This window comes from Pteropus alecto, unplaced genomic scaffold (genome assembly GCF_000325575.1).
Source record: "Pteropus alecto unplaced genomic scaffold, ASM32557v1 scaffold109, whole genome shotgun sequence".
Lineage (NCBI taxonomy): Eukaryota > Metazoa > Chordata > Mammalia > Chiroptera > Pteropodidae > Pteropus > Pteropus alecto.
This window is the reverse complement of record NW_006494608.1, coordinates 8,842,784-8,859,024: the sequence shown is the minus strand read 5'-3', so window position 1 is coordinate 8,859,024 and position 16,241 is coordinate 8,842,784. Positions and strand designations below refer to the sequence as shown.

Genomic DNA, 16,241 nt, shown 5'->3' with positions numbered 1-16,241 from the left:
GGAAAAGCTGAAGATACCCGTGTACAGATTTCGCAAGCAGTTGGATTTTTTGAAACTTGATTTATACTGCCATCTAGTGGTATGTCTTTCTGTAGGTCCACTGGATACCCTTAAATACATTGTGGAATCTAGGATTTATGCTGGCAAGAGTAGAGAGAACTAGCTCCTCCATGTAACCTACAAGGTCCTCTCATACAGGCTAAGAAAAAATTAACATAAATATGGAAAAAGGATCCCAACAGAGAGTCTCTTAAACCACAGAAGCTTATTACATTAGCTTAAAAAAAAGAACACATAAATAAGTTTTATTTGTCACCATGAAAAGTCTGAATTTTAAACAGATTATTGGACTGGGGGCTCATATCCACCAGCTCATTCAATTTAAGCACCTGTCCCATCCCAAGTAGCTGTTCCAGAACTGCTACTTTCACCATGAAGCTCTATGAGTTTTCCCAATTCAAACTTGGTTTTCTTCAGCCTTTTGACTTCTCTAACAAAGACATCATGGAGAGGATAAATAGATTGGCAAGACTTTTCTATGTCTTTTCCAATGATATCCAGAATCAATTTATTGACCACTTCTTTCAAGTCATTTGTCTGCACCTCTCGGGTCATGATTTCATCAAATTCTTCTAGATATGGCGGACCTATTGATGCTGAGTATAAGAGGTCTTCCAAATCTGATTGTTGAATTTTTTAGTACAAGCAACATGGAACAGACTAAGCAAATAATCATCAGTAGTCTTGACATCAACATGAGCTTTAGTCAACATAAGCTTCAGTCATAGTCTGCCATTTTTTTACCATGGAGCACATTTTGTCACAGGTAAGATCCATGACATAGAAATGAATCAGGCAGTTTTTGCCCTGAATGTTCTGTTTCTAGCTTGAATTTTCTAAATACAACTTCATCATTCTGCAGATCAGCTAGGATCACTTCGAAAACACGACCCTTAAGACCATCAGATGCAGTTTTGGTTCCTTGAGTTCCCATGCCTAGTGTTTTCCCAATATTTCGTATATTGAACATAGTTGGTGCTTTCACATCATACCAATATTTCTTAGAAAATGAGTCAACCACTTTATTCTTGGCTCCTTTTTTGCCGCCTTTCGAAAGGCACTTTTTCTTGCCAACCTCCACGATGCTGCTCAGCCAAAAGAGTACATTAGCTCTTTTTTCTTATATACTTGATTTTACCATAATTATTCCACATAAGCTGTTTATCTTAGATAAATAAACACAATCCTGGCAGATTAATTTAATGTCCCTCTATTTGGCTATCTGGGTTCAAATCCTAGTCCTTGAACTCGTTATGAAACACCTCCATGCCTCAGTTTTCTAATCTGTAAAACAGAAGTAATAATTAAATGTACCTCCTAGAGTAGTATAAGAGACACTAGACTCGGCACAGAAACTAGCACAAAGTAAATGCTCAGTGGAAACACAAGGTATCATTATATATATATTAGCAGATTGCAGTGAGCTTAACTTGCACAGGCCCTCGGGACAGCCCGCTGTCCCATTCCATTAGCAAATAGATCCTTAGACACAATGAGGACCCAAAATCAGGTCTCTGGACACTAGAATTAGCATATGATACAGCAATTCTGAATACTTACTTAAAGGAATTGAAAACAGAGACTCAAACAGATATTTGTACCCCAGTTTTCACTACAGTATTATTCACAACAGCTGGAAGGTGGAAACAACCCAAATGACCAACAACAATTGAATAAATAAACAAAATGAGATATACACATGCAACAGAATATTATTCAACCATAAAAAAGAAGGAAATTCTGAGGCATGGATGAATGTTGAGGACATTATGCTAAGTGGAATAAGCCAGTAACAAAAATACTATGTGATTCCACTTATGTGACATTCCTAGAGTGTTCAAGTTCATAGAGACGGAAAGTAGAATGGGGGCTGGAGGGAAGGGGGATAGGGAGTGATTGTTTAATAGACAGAGTTTCAGTGTGGAATGATGAAGAGTTCTGGATATGAAATGGTGATAACTGCACACCAATGTAAATGTACTTAATGCCACTGAATTATAAGCTTAAAAATAGTTTAAATGGTAAATTTTATGTTATACATATTTTACCACAATAAAACAAAATAGATAGGGCCAGATCCCTGGCCACACATTGTCCTTCCCCACTCTCTACCCTCATCTATAGATGCTGTCTGAGCAGCCCTAGGGCACTGCCAAGGACAGGGATCCTAGCAGGGAGCACCAAGACCTTAAAGGAGGCCTCACAGCCTGACTTCCCCAGGCTCCACCCTACCCCATCCCCACCCACATATGCAGGCACCTTGTTGTGTTACCTTCTGACACTTGGAGGAAAAACAAAGAGGCAACACCTTGGAATCCTGGAAAGATGCCAGGGTTTGTGTGACAATGTCTCTTTAACACCAACCTGGACATTTCTTTTAACTGTAGCTGTCTGGTGAATCAAGGTTATGCTTTTAAAAGAAGGGAAATATCAGAATAGTTCACATGATTCTAATTTTCATTTGTGAGTAGAGCAAGGACTAAACGTGGACAACCTTGATGCCTATTGATTAACACTGAGAAACAGTTTAAATGAGCCAGTGAAGCAAAAGATAAGCCAGATCCAGATCCAGAAAGATAAGCCAGATCCAGAAACAGCTGTGGCTGTAACCCCCTGCAAGAGACTGGAAATCCATGAGACAACTCAGCAGGTGGAGAACTAAAAACCTGCTCTTATATGCTTCATACTCAGAATAAGTAATCTTACCTGTAAAAGAAGCCAGAGAAAAACAAAGTCAAAAAGTCTTTTCCCAAAATCCTACCAAGAAACAGTTTGGAGGAAAAAAAAGAGGTTTGGCCCAGCTTTTTAAAAAACATATTTTTTATTAGCGTGACATTGGTTTATAACACTGTATACGTTTGAGGGGTGTACAACATCATGCTCACCACTGAAAGTCCAGTTTCCATCCTTCACTGTACAGACGAGCTCCTTTACCTGTTTCCCCCTCCTTCCACCGCCCCTTCCCCTCTGGTAACCACCAATCTGTTGTATGCCTCTATAAATCTGCATTTGTTTTGTTTTGTTTGTTATTTGCTTTGTTTTTGTTTTTATATTCTACATATGAGTGAAATCATATGGTATTTGTCTTTTTCCATCTGATTTATTTCACTTATATGTGTCAACCCATGTTATGATAAATGGCAAGTAGTGGATACTACTCAGCCATGTGTGTGTGTGTGTTGTGTGTGGGTGTGTGTGTGTGTGTGTGTGTGTGTACACCACATCCTCTTAATCTATTCATCTGTAGATGGACACTTAGGTTGTTTACATTTCTTGGCCTTTGTGAATAATCCTGCAGTGAACATAGGGGTACATATATCTTTTTAAATTAATGTTTTCATATTCTGCAGATAAATATCCAGAAGTGGAATAGCTGAATCATATGATAATTTTCTTCTTAATTTTTTTGAGGAATCTCCATACTGTTTTCCATAGTGGCTGCACCAATTTACAATTCCACCAGCAGTCCATAAGGGAGCCCTTTTCTCTGCATCCTCTCCAACATTTGTCGTTTCTTGTCTTTCTAATAATAGCCATTCTAAAGGTGTGAGGTAATATCTCATTGTGATTTTGATTTGAATTTTCCTAATAATTACTGATGTTGAACATTTCTTCATGTTTCTGTTTGCCATGTGTACATCTTTTTTAGAAAAATGTCTATTCAGATCTGCCCATTTTTAAATTAAGTTGTTTGCTTTTTGTGGTTGAGATATATTAGTTCTTTATATATTTTGGATATTAACTCTGATCAATGCATGATTTGCAAATATCTTTTTCTATTTGGCAGGTTGCCTTTTCATTTTATTGATAGTTACCTTTCCTGGACAAAAGCTTTTCAGTTTGATGCAGTCTCATTTCTTTATTTTTCCTTTTGTGTCCCTTGCCGTTGGAGTAGAATCCACAAAAACATCACTAAGACCAACCATCGTTTTCTTCTATGTATATATGGTTTCAGGTCTTTACGTTCAAGTCTTTAATCCATTTTGAGTTAATTTTTGTGACTTGTATGAGATAGCGGCCTAGTTTCATTCTTTTGCATGTGGCAGTTCAGTTTTCCTAAAAAATCATTTATTGAAGAGGCTTTTCTTTTTCTATTGTATGTTCTTGACTCTTTTGCCATATATGTGTGGGTTTACTTCTGGGCTCTTGATTCTGTTCCATTGGTCCATGTGTCTATTTTTCTGCCAATACTACACAGTTTTGGTTATTCTAGCCTTGTAGTATAGTTTAAAATCGGGGGAAGTGACATCTCTGGCTTTGTTCTTTTTTATCTGGGTTGTTTGACTATTTGGGGTCTTTTGTAATTCCACACAAATTTTAGCATTTTTTTTGGTTTTATTCCTGTGAAAAAAGCTGTTGAGATTTTGATCAGGATTGCATTGAATCTATAGATTGCTTTAGATAATATGAACGTTTTAACAATGTTAATTCTTCTAATCCGTGAACATGGCATATCTTTCCATTTCTTTATGTCTTTTTCAATTTCTTTCAACAATGTCTTATAGTTTTCAGTGTACAGGTCTTTCACCTCCTTCCACCTCCTTGGTTAAATTTATTCATAGGTATTTTTTATTTTGTTGTTGTTGTTGTGATTATAAACAGAATTTTTCTCTTAATTTCTTTTTCTAATTTTTCATTATTAGTGTATAGAAATGCAGCAGAGTTTTGTACATTACTTTTGTACAACTTTTGTGTATTTTTTATTATTTATAATGGTTTTTTGGTGTAGTCTTTAGGGTTTTCTATATATGAAATTATGTCATCCACAAATAGTAACAGCTTTACTTCTTTCTTTCCAATTTGGATGACTTCTATTTCTTTTTCTTGCCTGATTGTTCTAGCTAGAACTTGTAATACTATGTTGAATAATAGTAGATAGAATAGGCATCCTAATCTTAGAGGTAAAGTTTTCAATTTTTCAACATTGAGTGTGATAATAGCTATGGGTATATCATATACGACCTTTATTGTGTTAAGGTACTTTCCTTCTATTCCAATTATACTGGCAATTTTTAGTATAAATGGATACTGAATTTTGTTAAATGCTTTTTCTGAATCTGTTGAGATAATCATGATATTTATCCTTCAATTTGTTAATGCGGTGTATCTCACTGATTGATTTGTAGATGTTGAACCATCCTTGAATCCCTCAAATAAATCCCACTTCATCGTGGTATATGATTCTTTTAATGTATTGTTGTATTCAGTTTGCTAGTATTTTGTCAAGAATTTTTACATCAATGTTCATCAGAAATATAGGCCTGTAATTTTCTTTGTGTGCGTGCGTGTGTGTTATCTTTGTCTGGTTTTGGTATCGGGGTAATGGTGGCCTCATAAAATGAATTGAGAAGCATTCTTCCTCTTCAATTTTTTGGAAGAGTTTGAGGATAGGTATTAAATCTTCTACGAATATTTGGTAGAATTTACCAGTGAAGCTGTCTGGTCCTGGACTTTTGTTACTTGGAAGGTTTTTGATTACTGTTTCGATGTCCTTACTATACTGTTTCAATGTCCTTACTAGTGATTGATCTATTTGGATTTTCTATTTCTTCACGATTCAGTCTTGGAAAGTTGTATGAATCTAAAAATTTCTTCATTTTCTCTATATTTTCTAATTTGTTTGTATATAAAGCTGTTTATAGTAACTTCTTATGATCCTTTATATGCCTGTAATATTCATTGTAATTTCTCTTTCATTTCTAAATTTGATTATTTGAACCTTCTCTCTTTTTTCTTTTATGAGTTTAGATAAAGTTCTATCAACTTTGTTTATCTTTTCAAAGAATTGGTTCTTAGTTTCATTTATGTTTTCTATTGTCTTTTTAATCTCTATTTCAATTATTTCCACTCTGATTTTTATTATTTCCTAACTTCTACTGACTTTGGACTTTGTTTCTTCTTCCTTTTCTGGTTCCTTTAGATATGAAATGAAATTATTTATTTGAAATTTTTCTTTTTTTCTTGAGGTAGGGCTGTATTAGTACAAACTTCTCTCTTAGTACCACTTTTGCTGCATCCCATAGCTGTCGATATATCATGTTTTCATTTTCGTTTGTCTCTATGTATTCTTTTATTTATCCTTTGATTTCCTTGTTGACCCAATAGTTGTTCAGTAGCATGTTGTTTAATCTCCACATATTTGTGATTTTTCCAATTTTTTTCTTGTAGTTGATTTCTAGTTTCATACCATTATGGTTGGAAAAGATGCTTGATATGATCTCAATCTTCTTTAATTTATTAAGACTTGTTTTGTGTCCCAACATATGGTCTATCTTTGAGAATATTTCATGTGCACTTGAGAATAATGTATATTCTATTGCTTTTGAATGAAAAGTTTCATATATATTTACTTAAAATCTATCCGATCTAATATGTCATTTAAGGCTGCTGTTTCCTTGTCTTTCTGTCTGGATGATCTATCCATATATGTAAGTAGGATGTTAAAGTTCCATACTACTATTGTATTGCTGTCAATTTATTCTTTTAAGTCCTTAATATTTTGGTGCTTCTATGTTGGGTGCATATATATTAATAAATGTTTATGTCTTTTTGATGGCTGCCCCCTTTATTAGTATATAATGGCCATCTTTGTCCCATGTTACCTTTTTTGGCTTGAAGTCTGTTATGCCCCAAATATGTATGGCTACACCACTTTCTTTTGGTTACCTTTGCCTGGAGTATCAGCTTCCACCCCTTTACTTTGAGCCTGTGTTTGTCTGAAGCTGAGACGAGTCTCTGCAGGCAGTTTATTGTTGTGTCTTGTTTTTTGATCCATCCAACCACTATGTGCCTTTTAATTGGTGAGTTTTTTCCACTTACATTTAGGGTGATTATTGATATATGAGAGCTTACTATTGCCATTTATCTTTTGTTTTCTGTTTGTTCTATATCTCTACTGTTTCTTTTTCTCTTGTGTTTCTGTCTGCCATTTTAATTTGGTGGGTTTTTTTATGATGTTTTTCTCTGTTTGCTCTTTTTTTATGTTTTGTGTCTCTGTGCTAGATTTTTGTTTTGTGGTTACCATGTAGTTTATATAAAGTGTCTCATAGATAATATAGTCTTTTTTTCTGCCGATAGCATCTTATCTTAATAAGCCTATCAGGTTCCGTTCTTTTCTTCCTCTCCTTTTATGTTTTTGTTGTCACAAATTATTCCTTTTTATGTTGTGAATTCATTACCAAATTGAAGTAGCTATAGTTATTTTTAATGTGTTCCTCTCCTTTAACCTTTCTACTATATTTTAGTGTTTAATACTCTAATCTGAAATGGCTTTGCATTGGCCCAGTTTTTTAAAACTATTCTGTAATGAGGCACACATTTTTTAAAAATTTATTTATTTAAATTAGTTTCGAGTATACAGTACATTGGTTAGACATCTATATAGTTCATAAAACGATCCCCCCAATTGCTCCCTCCCTCCCCTGGCCCTCCACCTAGCCATCATATTAATCCTAACTGCATTCCCTCTGCCGAGGCACACATTTTTTTAATCCATAACCCAGAATTTATTGATCATCTGTTTTCAGGTACTGTACCGGGAGGATTATTATGTATTTATCTAATGCTGCATAACAAGTTACACCAAAATTTTGTGGCTTAGAATACCAATAATCATGTATTATCTGTCACATTTTCTGTGGGCTTAGAATTCAAAGAGGGCACAGTGGGAATGGCTTATCTCTGCTACAGGCTGCCTGGGACCTCAGCTGGAAAACCTGAAGGCTGGAGGCTCGAATCATTTGAAGACTTGTTCATTCATATGCCTGATGGTTGATGCTGGCCATTAACTAAGGGCCAGCTAGAATATCCACATGGGGCCTTCCTATGTGACTTGGGTTTCCTCCCAACATGGTAGCTTAAATCAAAAGGCAAGCATCACTAGACAGACAGACAGTGGAAACCTTATTTCTTTTATGACCTACCTCTAAAAATCATGCAGCATCACTTCGGGCACATTCCATTGGTTGATACAGTTACAAAGATCTGCTGAAATTCTTTTCAAGGGGTGGGGGGAAATAAACCCTACCTCTCCTGGTACAATGTAAGAAGAGCACTTAGGTTGTGATATTTATCCATATGTGTTGATGTCACCATCTTTGGAAAATACAATTTCCACATTGTGCTTTATCTCAATTTATCCTCAAACAAAATGAAACAAAACAAAAACAAAAAAAAAAACCTGTGAGGTAGATATTATTAGCTCTCTTTTACAGCACAGGAAATTAATGCTCAGAGAAGTAACTTTCCAATGTCAGACACCTCGTAAGGACAGCAAGGGATTTTGACCCCGGTGTCCAAGCCCTCAACCTCCAAACCACCCTTCCTGCTAGAAGTTATATTGACTTATCTACAAGTAACCACTGGAAGTTCAAGTTTCTGGTCTGTTTATGAATATGCACAAGTTCTTAGAGAAAAAATAATAATTTCTTATTACAAGAAGATTGGATCTTCTGTTCCTTCTATAATCAGGGCTAGAGTTTCAGGAATATGTTGTATAGAAATATTATGTCAAGCTAAACAGTACAAAGTACATAGGCAGCCCAGAGTAGACATCAATGGACTTCATGTGCCACCAAAGAATAAGCCTGAGTCTCCACAAAATGGCCAGTGTACTTGCACAGAAAGTTGCCACCACTTGGACCTTGTCCAGTTGACCCCCAAATCAGCCTAAATAGATGTGGTAGCTGACCTCCAAGATGCCCCCACAATGATTACTGTCTCCTGATATTCAGATCCTTGTGTAATCTGCTCCCACACTTACTGGCCTTGGTCTATGTGACGAAGAGCTTAAGACAGAAGTGATGATTTGTCACATCCAATATTTGGTATTAAAATATTGTGACTTCTGGGGTGGTTCCATAGTGTAGTGGTTAGCATGTCTGCTTTACATGCAGAAGGTCCTGTGTTCACACCCCAGGTGGAGCCACAGACCATACCCCAGGTGCGCCAGGCCCTGGGTACACGCTGCGAGCGTGTGGGAGGAGATGCCCCGCCTTCAGAGATCCAGTTCTTAAGGGGAAATGGCAACAACCATAGGCCAGGGGTGGAAGTGTGGTGAGAGGGAATTAAAGAGGGGGAAAAATAAAATAAAATAAAATACTGTGACTTCTGTCTTAGGCTCTCTCATCACTCAAAGAAAAAGATAGCTACCGTGTTGTGAAAACATTCAGGCAGGCTACCGAAAGCTTACATAGCAAGGAACTGAGACCTGTAGCCAAAAGCCAGCAAGAAACTAAAGCCTGCCAACAATCTGATTGCAATCTCAGCTAAACTGCTTCTGGATTCCTGACCCTCAAAAACCACTTAAGATAACAAATATTTATTGCATTAAACTGCTACCTTTAGGAGTTGTTTGTTACATAGTAAGAGTATCTGTATAGTTGAAGAGCTAGTGTTTTGGGGAGCAAGCACGCTACATTTAAATTCTGATTCCACCATTCCCTGGGTAAATAGCACGACCTCTCTGAGCCTCAGGTTCCTGAGAGCAAAAATGCAAATGACACTAATTCCAAAGGCTAAGTAAGGATCAAAGGAAAGATGTTAGTACAGGGAATATTCTTCCTTCTCAACATTTTAAAGCTAGACTTAAGAGTTCCTTCAGAGCAAATTTCTCTGTGATAATAATAGGTGATAATTGTACAACCAGCATTGTAATGACAATAATAATAATTCCTTATTTCATTCTAGACAATGTTCCAAGCATTTAAATTTCAGGTACAAATTTCCCATAATATTACTTCAGCTGTTTTACTCTATCTATATAGAGACATTAAAAAGATTGTAGCATTAATATTACACATTATGTATGTTCAAATTTTGTTTTATAGAAATGAGACTTTTAAAAAATCTTATCTGTTTATAGTACGAGAGTAATTAAATTATGAAACAAAACACACTGAACATATTTCAGCTGCTTCTCATAGACATGTAATCATTGAATATCCATAGACAAGTATTCATAGGGTACCCATTTTACCCAAGATATTGTCCTATGTACCATGAGGTGTTAAAAACAGTCTAAGGAATCATCTCTGCCTTCAAGGAATTTATAGACTTTCTAAGATAAAAAGCATGAAAACCTAAATACTATAGAATAATACTATAAATGAGGTTGCAAGGATGTAAATGAGTAAATAACACAGCAAGCTAAATTGGCTTTGAAGATGTACATATCTGGACCTTAATCTCAGATTTGCTGTTTACCAGCTTTGTGGAGTTACGCAAAATCACTTACCTATCTGCGCCTCAAATTCCTCATCTGTAAAATTGGGTTAATAAGATATAGGTTTATGAGATTCCTCAAAGGGTTGTTATAAGGACCAAATGAGATAGATAGAGTCCCGGATATATGAGGAACACTCTATTTCTAATATACATAATATGTGCAGGTGTTTGTTTATGTGGAGGCTGCAGGCTATTAAGAAGAGATAAAGCAGAGGGGAATATGGAATGTGCTGGGAGATAGTGAGAAGTGGTTCTTAAATCAGTCTTAAGACCAAGTCAGCTTTAAATGATGGAGGAGGAGAAAGGAGGGATAGGATGGAAGGACACAATGGGGGTTCTGAGCATATGAGAGAATTGGAAGGACAGCCTTGACATCATCCTGCCACAAAGGCACTGCCACCAATAACGACTTCACTCTGCTAAATAAGAAGTAATAGAACAAACCATAATAATGATAAAATTTTATGTAGCATTAAAGACTTTGTGTTTATCAACTCACTTAATCCTCATAACAATGCTATGAGGTAATACTGTAGTTATCAACTCGTGCTACAGAGGAGAACCTCATGCTGCAGAGAGCTTAAGTAACTTGCCCAAGATCACGTAGCTAGCGAACAGCAAAGCTGGGCTTTAAAGCCCATCAGTCCCACTCCAGACCTTGGGCTCTTAAACTTCAACTAGCTAATTAATGATACATTTTTCATTCTATTTAACACTTTCCCAACACCTAGCCGAGTCCCAAGAAACCCAACAGAAATCTCATAGGAAAGGTAAACTAATGTTAAATTAGCTCAAGTTAATATTAAATCAACAAAAACATTACCTAAATTTGTCCCAAAGTAATGCTTTATAACCTTTAAGGATCAGAGACTTCTCCAAAAATCTGACAAAAAATAAGGCTCCTCTTTCGGAAAGATGTTCATGTACATACAAATATAAAGCGTGCATAGAATGTCAGGGATTCCCTGACCCCCATTTGATCTCACAATTTCCATAGCCAGATAAAGCCCCTTCGAGTGCAAATAGTATGGGGGTCACACCCAGTTCCAATATGCACAGATAATCAAGGATGCCGGGGCAGGAAGCTGCTCTGCCTGCAGTCTTCAACTATGTACATTGCATTGAATAAGTATTGAGTTCTTGGTGAATCTTGGGGTCTGGGAATGCTGATGCTTTCATGCTGCCAGTATGGAGGGAGCAGTCTGTGGGTGGGGTCTTTTGGAGGAAGCCTGTATGACCAGATGGTGTTGCTTCTGCCCTACCATACTGGCAGATGCCACTGGCAGGCGCCACTGACCACTAGGGTGGTGAGAACCCATCTCCAGCCTAAGGGCCAAGACTGAAACAGAATTAATCTAAGTCTGGTCCTATCCTCAAACAGTCCTGCCACATGTATACTGGGGTAGGCCAAAAGCATAATAGTTTTCTTTCCCCTCACTCTGAGTTTAGCAGCAGTGTTTCTTTCCTGTCTAATTTTCTTCTGTGCAAGGAACAAAACACAGAGAATATGATATAATATTAAAGAATGAGTTTAGGAGACACAGGTTCAAATCCCAGCTTCACCACTTACTCAGGCAAGTTACTTAGCAGCTCTGAACTTTTGATTTCTATTCTAGAAAATTGAGAGACTAATGTTTACATTTGCAGAATTGTGAGGATTAAATAAGACAATATACTTAAGTTTCTGAAACATAAATACTTAATATAGTATCAGTTGCTAAAACCAAACACACACACACACACACACAAATGAAAGATATTTGTCAAAATCTTAACCAGTATTGAATTTAGGTAAGGGATATGTGGATTGGTATATAGTCAACTATGTGACTGAATATTTTCACAATAAGAAGTGAGAAAAGAAAGACATGGGAGAAAATCTCAGAGGAGCATGTACATTGCACGTGCCAGAGAGAAAAGCCTGCAGACTACTCTGGGCACACCAGGCTGGGAGGAATGAACTTGCTATGGACTGAATCATGACTCTCCCAATAATTCACGTATTGAAGTCTTAACCCTCAGTACCTCAGAATATAGCCATATTTGGAGATAAGGTCTAAAATGAGGTTTTTAGGGTGGGTCCTAATCCAATATGACTGGTGTCCTTATAAGAGGAAATTTGGACACAGACACACAGGGTAGATGACACGAAGACACAGGGTTAATAAGACAGTCATCTACAAGCTAAGGAGAGTGTCCTGGAATAGATCCTTCCCTCATGGCCCTCAGAAGGAACCAGCTCTGCTGACACCTTGATCTCAAACTTCCAGCCTCCAGAATAAATTGAGAAAATAAATTTTTGTTGTTTAAACCACCCAGTATGTGGTACTTTGTTAAAGCAGCCTTGGCAAACTAATGCAGAACTCGTTGATTTGCCACCAAAGCCCAGGAGCCTTTTCCCATATCCCCACTCCAGCCCTGTTCCCCTGACACTGAAGTCTGGGAACTGCAGAATCCTCTCTGGGCAGAGCGTGACAGTGAGGCCCAGTCAACCTGGAAAACAGAATTTTGATCCATCAGAAAGCCATTCCCCTGAGCAGGCGGGTAACGAACACACACATTCCCAGGTCCCAGAGACTGTTCATCCAAACTGCTGCAATCCAAGTCTGACACATGCTGGTCCTTTACCTTTTCTAAGCGCTTTCTGATTTTTCTGTCTTAAAAATTAAGAAGCTGTGTGTGTCTGTGTGTGTACATGTGTGTACATGTGTTGGAGAAGAGAGAATTTAGTTATAAGAGCCCTGTAATTAACATTTATGCTAATGACAATTAATATTTGACACTTAGAATTATAACTGATATTTAGGTGGTATGCTGCCATACTCGTTCATTAAACTATTTAAGTAACTTCATCCTTATTGATAAATAACATTACCCTCCTCATCACCTCAGCCCCACCTGGAAACTCCCCAACATCCAGCAGCTAATGAGTTAATGTTTGGCACCAAAAGGCCCTCCAGAATCTGCTCCAGCACAGGCTTGCCCTCCATTTTAGTAAGAAGGATCTTCTCTGCCCTTACTGAGTTGTTACATGCTTGTCAAGTTCATCCCTGTTTAGTATGATCTCAGCACTGTCCTCCAAATTCTATATGATACATTATTTCACAACTCCAAAGCATATACTGTAGTTTTTCCTTTTACATATGAAGAAGCTAAGGCTCAGAGAAATTAAGAAATTAGCTGTAGGTCACGGGGAAAGTTTACAACAGCTGCCCCATACTTTCTGGCTGTATCCCCCACCTGCCCCCCCCCACCCCTCGAAATTGTTATATCAGAATTCTTCTATCCTTCAAAGAGGAAAAAGCAAAGCAGCCAAGAAGAGATCAGAGGTTGCAGCCCCAGGTTCTGGGGAGCCTGAGTGTTCTCAGGGCTCCCCTTTTCTCCAGGTAACATTTTCATATGAAATCACTGCTAAAGGTGCTAGATCATAGTAAAAACTCACAGAGGACAAGCAGTCCCACAACGAAACAGCTTTGTAAAGCTGCTCTACAGTTCTGGGCTCTCCTCACTGCAGAAATTACAGAAACTCAAGAAGACCCCTTGCCTGCGGCAGTGGTACCACCTGGAGGATAATGCAGGGTTGAGCAGGTGAGTATGACCCACTCTAACCTTTCAAAGCAGTGGCAAAGTCTACACAGCTGTCTGAGGAACACTTGGACATCCTTTGGCACTGACAGTTTTGCTGCAGGAACTTTGCCCTCAAGTTCTAACTTACTGGACCCTGACATGGACCGTGCAATACATGGAGGCCCACCTCCCTCCAACTTTGCCCCTGCCCTCTGATTTCCTGGTGACCTTCTAACTTTGTTTCTGCCTTTCCCATAGTGCTTAACCCCTATTTGACCTTAAGATTCTATAACCCTAAAACCTAGTCCTGCTAACCAGCTGGCTTGGGTACAATAGCGCTTGGAAAGCAAAGTCATGGGACTGAAACCAGAAGAAAATCTATTCATGAGAGGAGCAGATGGCAGCTGGAAAGCAGAAGGATAGAGAAAGGAAGGCCAATTTCTACCTCCTACTGGACCTGATTAACTGGGGATTTCAGAGCAAGAGTCACTCAACCTCCTTCTTCTAATGAAGGCGGTGACCATTATCACAGACCCCACATCCTTCCCAGCAGGGCTCAGAAGAGCAATCCCACTGACAGGAGCTCTGAGATGGAAAACAGCGAGAAGAAGGGAGTGGGAAGTCATCTAATGCCACTCTCTAATTAAACACCAAAGAAATGCTTTTGAGGGCATGTTATTTTTCGAATATTTTTTAATTTTCAATGACAGTTAACATACAACAAACATTAGTTTCAAGTGTACAACATAATGATTATATATACTTAAGTTAAATAACTTAAGTGTGATCACCCTGATAAGTCTAGTACCCATCTGACACCACGTATAGTTATTACAATATTACTGACTATATTCCTTATGCTGTACTTTACATCCCCATAACTATTTTTATAACTGGCAATCTGTACATCTTAATCCCCTCTTCTTTTTCACCCATCCCCCCAACTCCACTCCCATCTGGCAACCATCAAAATGTTCTCTGTATCTATGAGTTTGTTTTGTTTGTTCATTTATTTTGTTTTTTTAGATTCCACATGTAAGTGACGTCATATCATATTTACCTTTCTCTGGCTGACTTATTCCACTTAGCATAATAGCCCCTAGGTCCATCCATGGCACATGGCAAGATTTCATTCTTTTTCATGGTTGAGTAATATACTATTATATAAATGTACCACCTCTTCTTTATCCATTCATTTGTTGATGGACACAGGTTGCTTCCATATCTTGACTACTGTAAATAATGCTGCAATGAACATATGGGTGCATATGTGTTTTCGAAATAATGTTTTGTGTTTCTTTGGATAAATACCCAGAAGTGGAATTGCTGGGTCCTTCTTTGTCTCTTGTTACAGTCTTTGTTTTAGAGTCTATTTTGTCTAGTATAAGTACTGTCGCCTCAACTTCTTTTGTTTCCATTTTCATAAACTATCTTTTTCCATTCCTTTATTTTCAGTCTGTGTGTATCTTTCAATCTGAAGTGATTCTCTAAAGATTAGCATATGTAAGGGCCTTGTTTTATTATCCATTCAGCAACCCCATCGTTTGATTGGAGCATTTAATCCATTTACATTTAAAGTAATAGTTGATAGATATGTAGTTACTACAATTTTATTATTCACACATTTTTTATCTCTTTTTTATTTTCTTCTTCTTCTTAAAGAAGACCCTTTAATATTTTTTATAATATTGGTTTGGCATTGATGAACTCTTTTAGCTTTTTCTTGTCCGTGGTTTGAACTCTACATCTGATAGATTGCTTGTCTCTTTTTTTTTTTAGCTCTTTTTCTGGAGTTTTGTTCTGTTCTCTCATTTGGGATATGTTTCTGTGTCTCCTCATTTTGGCTGCCTCCCTGTGTTTGTTTTTTTTATTATTATTTATTTTTTATTTTTATTTTTAATTAATTTTTTTATTTATTTTAATTAGTTTCAAGTATACAGTACATTGGTTAGACATCTATATAGTTTGTAAAATGACCCCCGCCACTGTTCCCTCCTTCCCCTACCTTCCACCTAGCCAACATATTAATACTCACTACATTCCCTGTGCTGTGCTCCCCATCTCTGTAACCATCCATCAGCTACTAATTTTTACTTCTTTAGCCCTTCACCCCATTCTTCCAGCCCCCCAAATCCCCCTCTGTCTGACACCGAATTGTCCACTATATTTGTGAGTCTGTTTTTGATTAGTTTGTTCTTTTTATTCCTTAGATTCCTCATATAGGTGAAATCATATAGTGTTTATCTTTCTCTTTCTGACTTAAATATCTTCTAGGTCAGTTAGAGCAATATCTTTTTCCATCCCCTTCCTTTTCATATGTAGCGGTCTTGTTTTCTTATCCTTTCAGCCACTCTACCTTTTGGTTGGAGCACTGAATTCTTTTCTATTTA

At 37.4% G+C, this 16,241-nt stretch overlaps 1 protein-coding gene and 1 pseudogene across 1 annotated transcript in view; one reads left to right on the top strand and one right to left on the bottom strand.

Annotated features, from left to right (window-relative positions):
* Nucleotides 1-16,241, top strand: part of LHFPL3 (LHFPL tetraspan subfamily member 3) — a 530,561-nt gene that overhangs the window by 493,825 nt on the left and 20,495 nt on the right. The gene's annotated exons all lie outside the window — the stretch shown is intronic.
* Nucleotides 334-5,657, bottom strand: LOC102897641 (annotated as a pseudogene).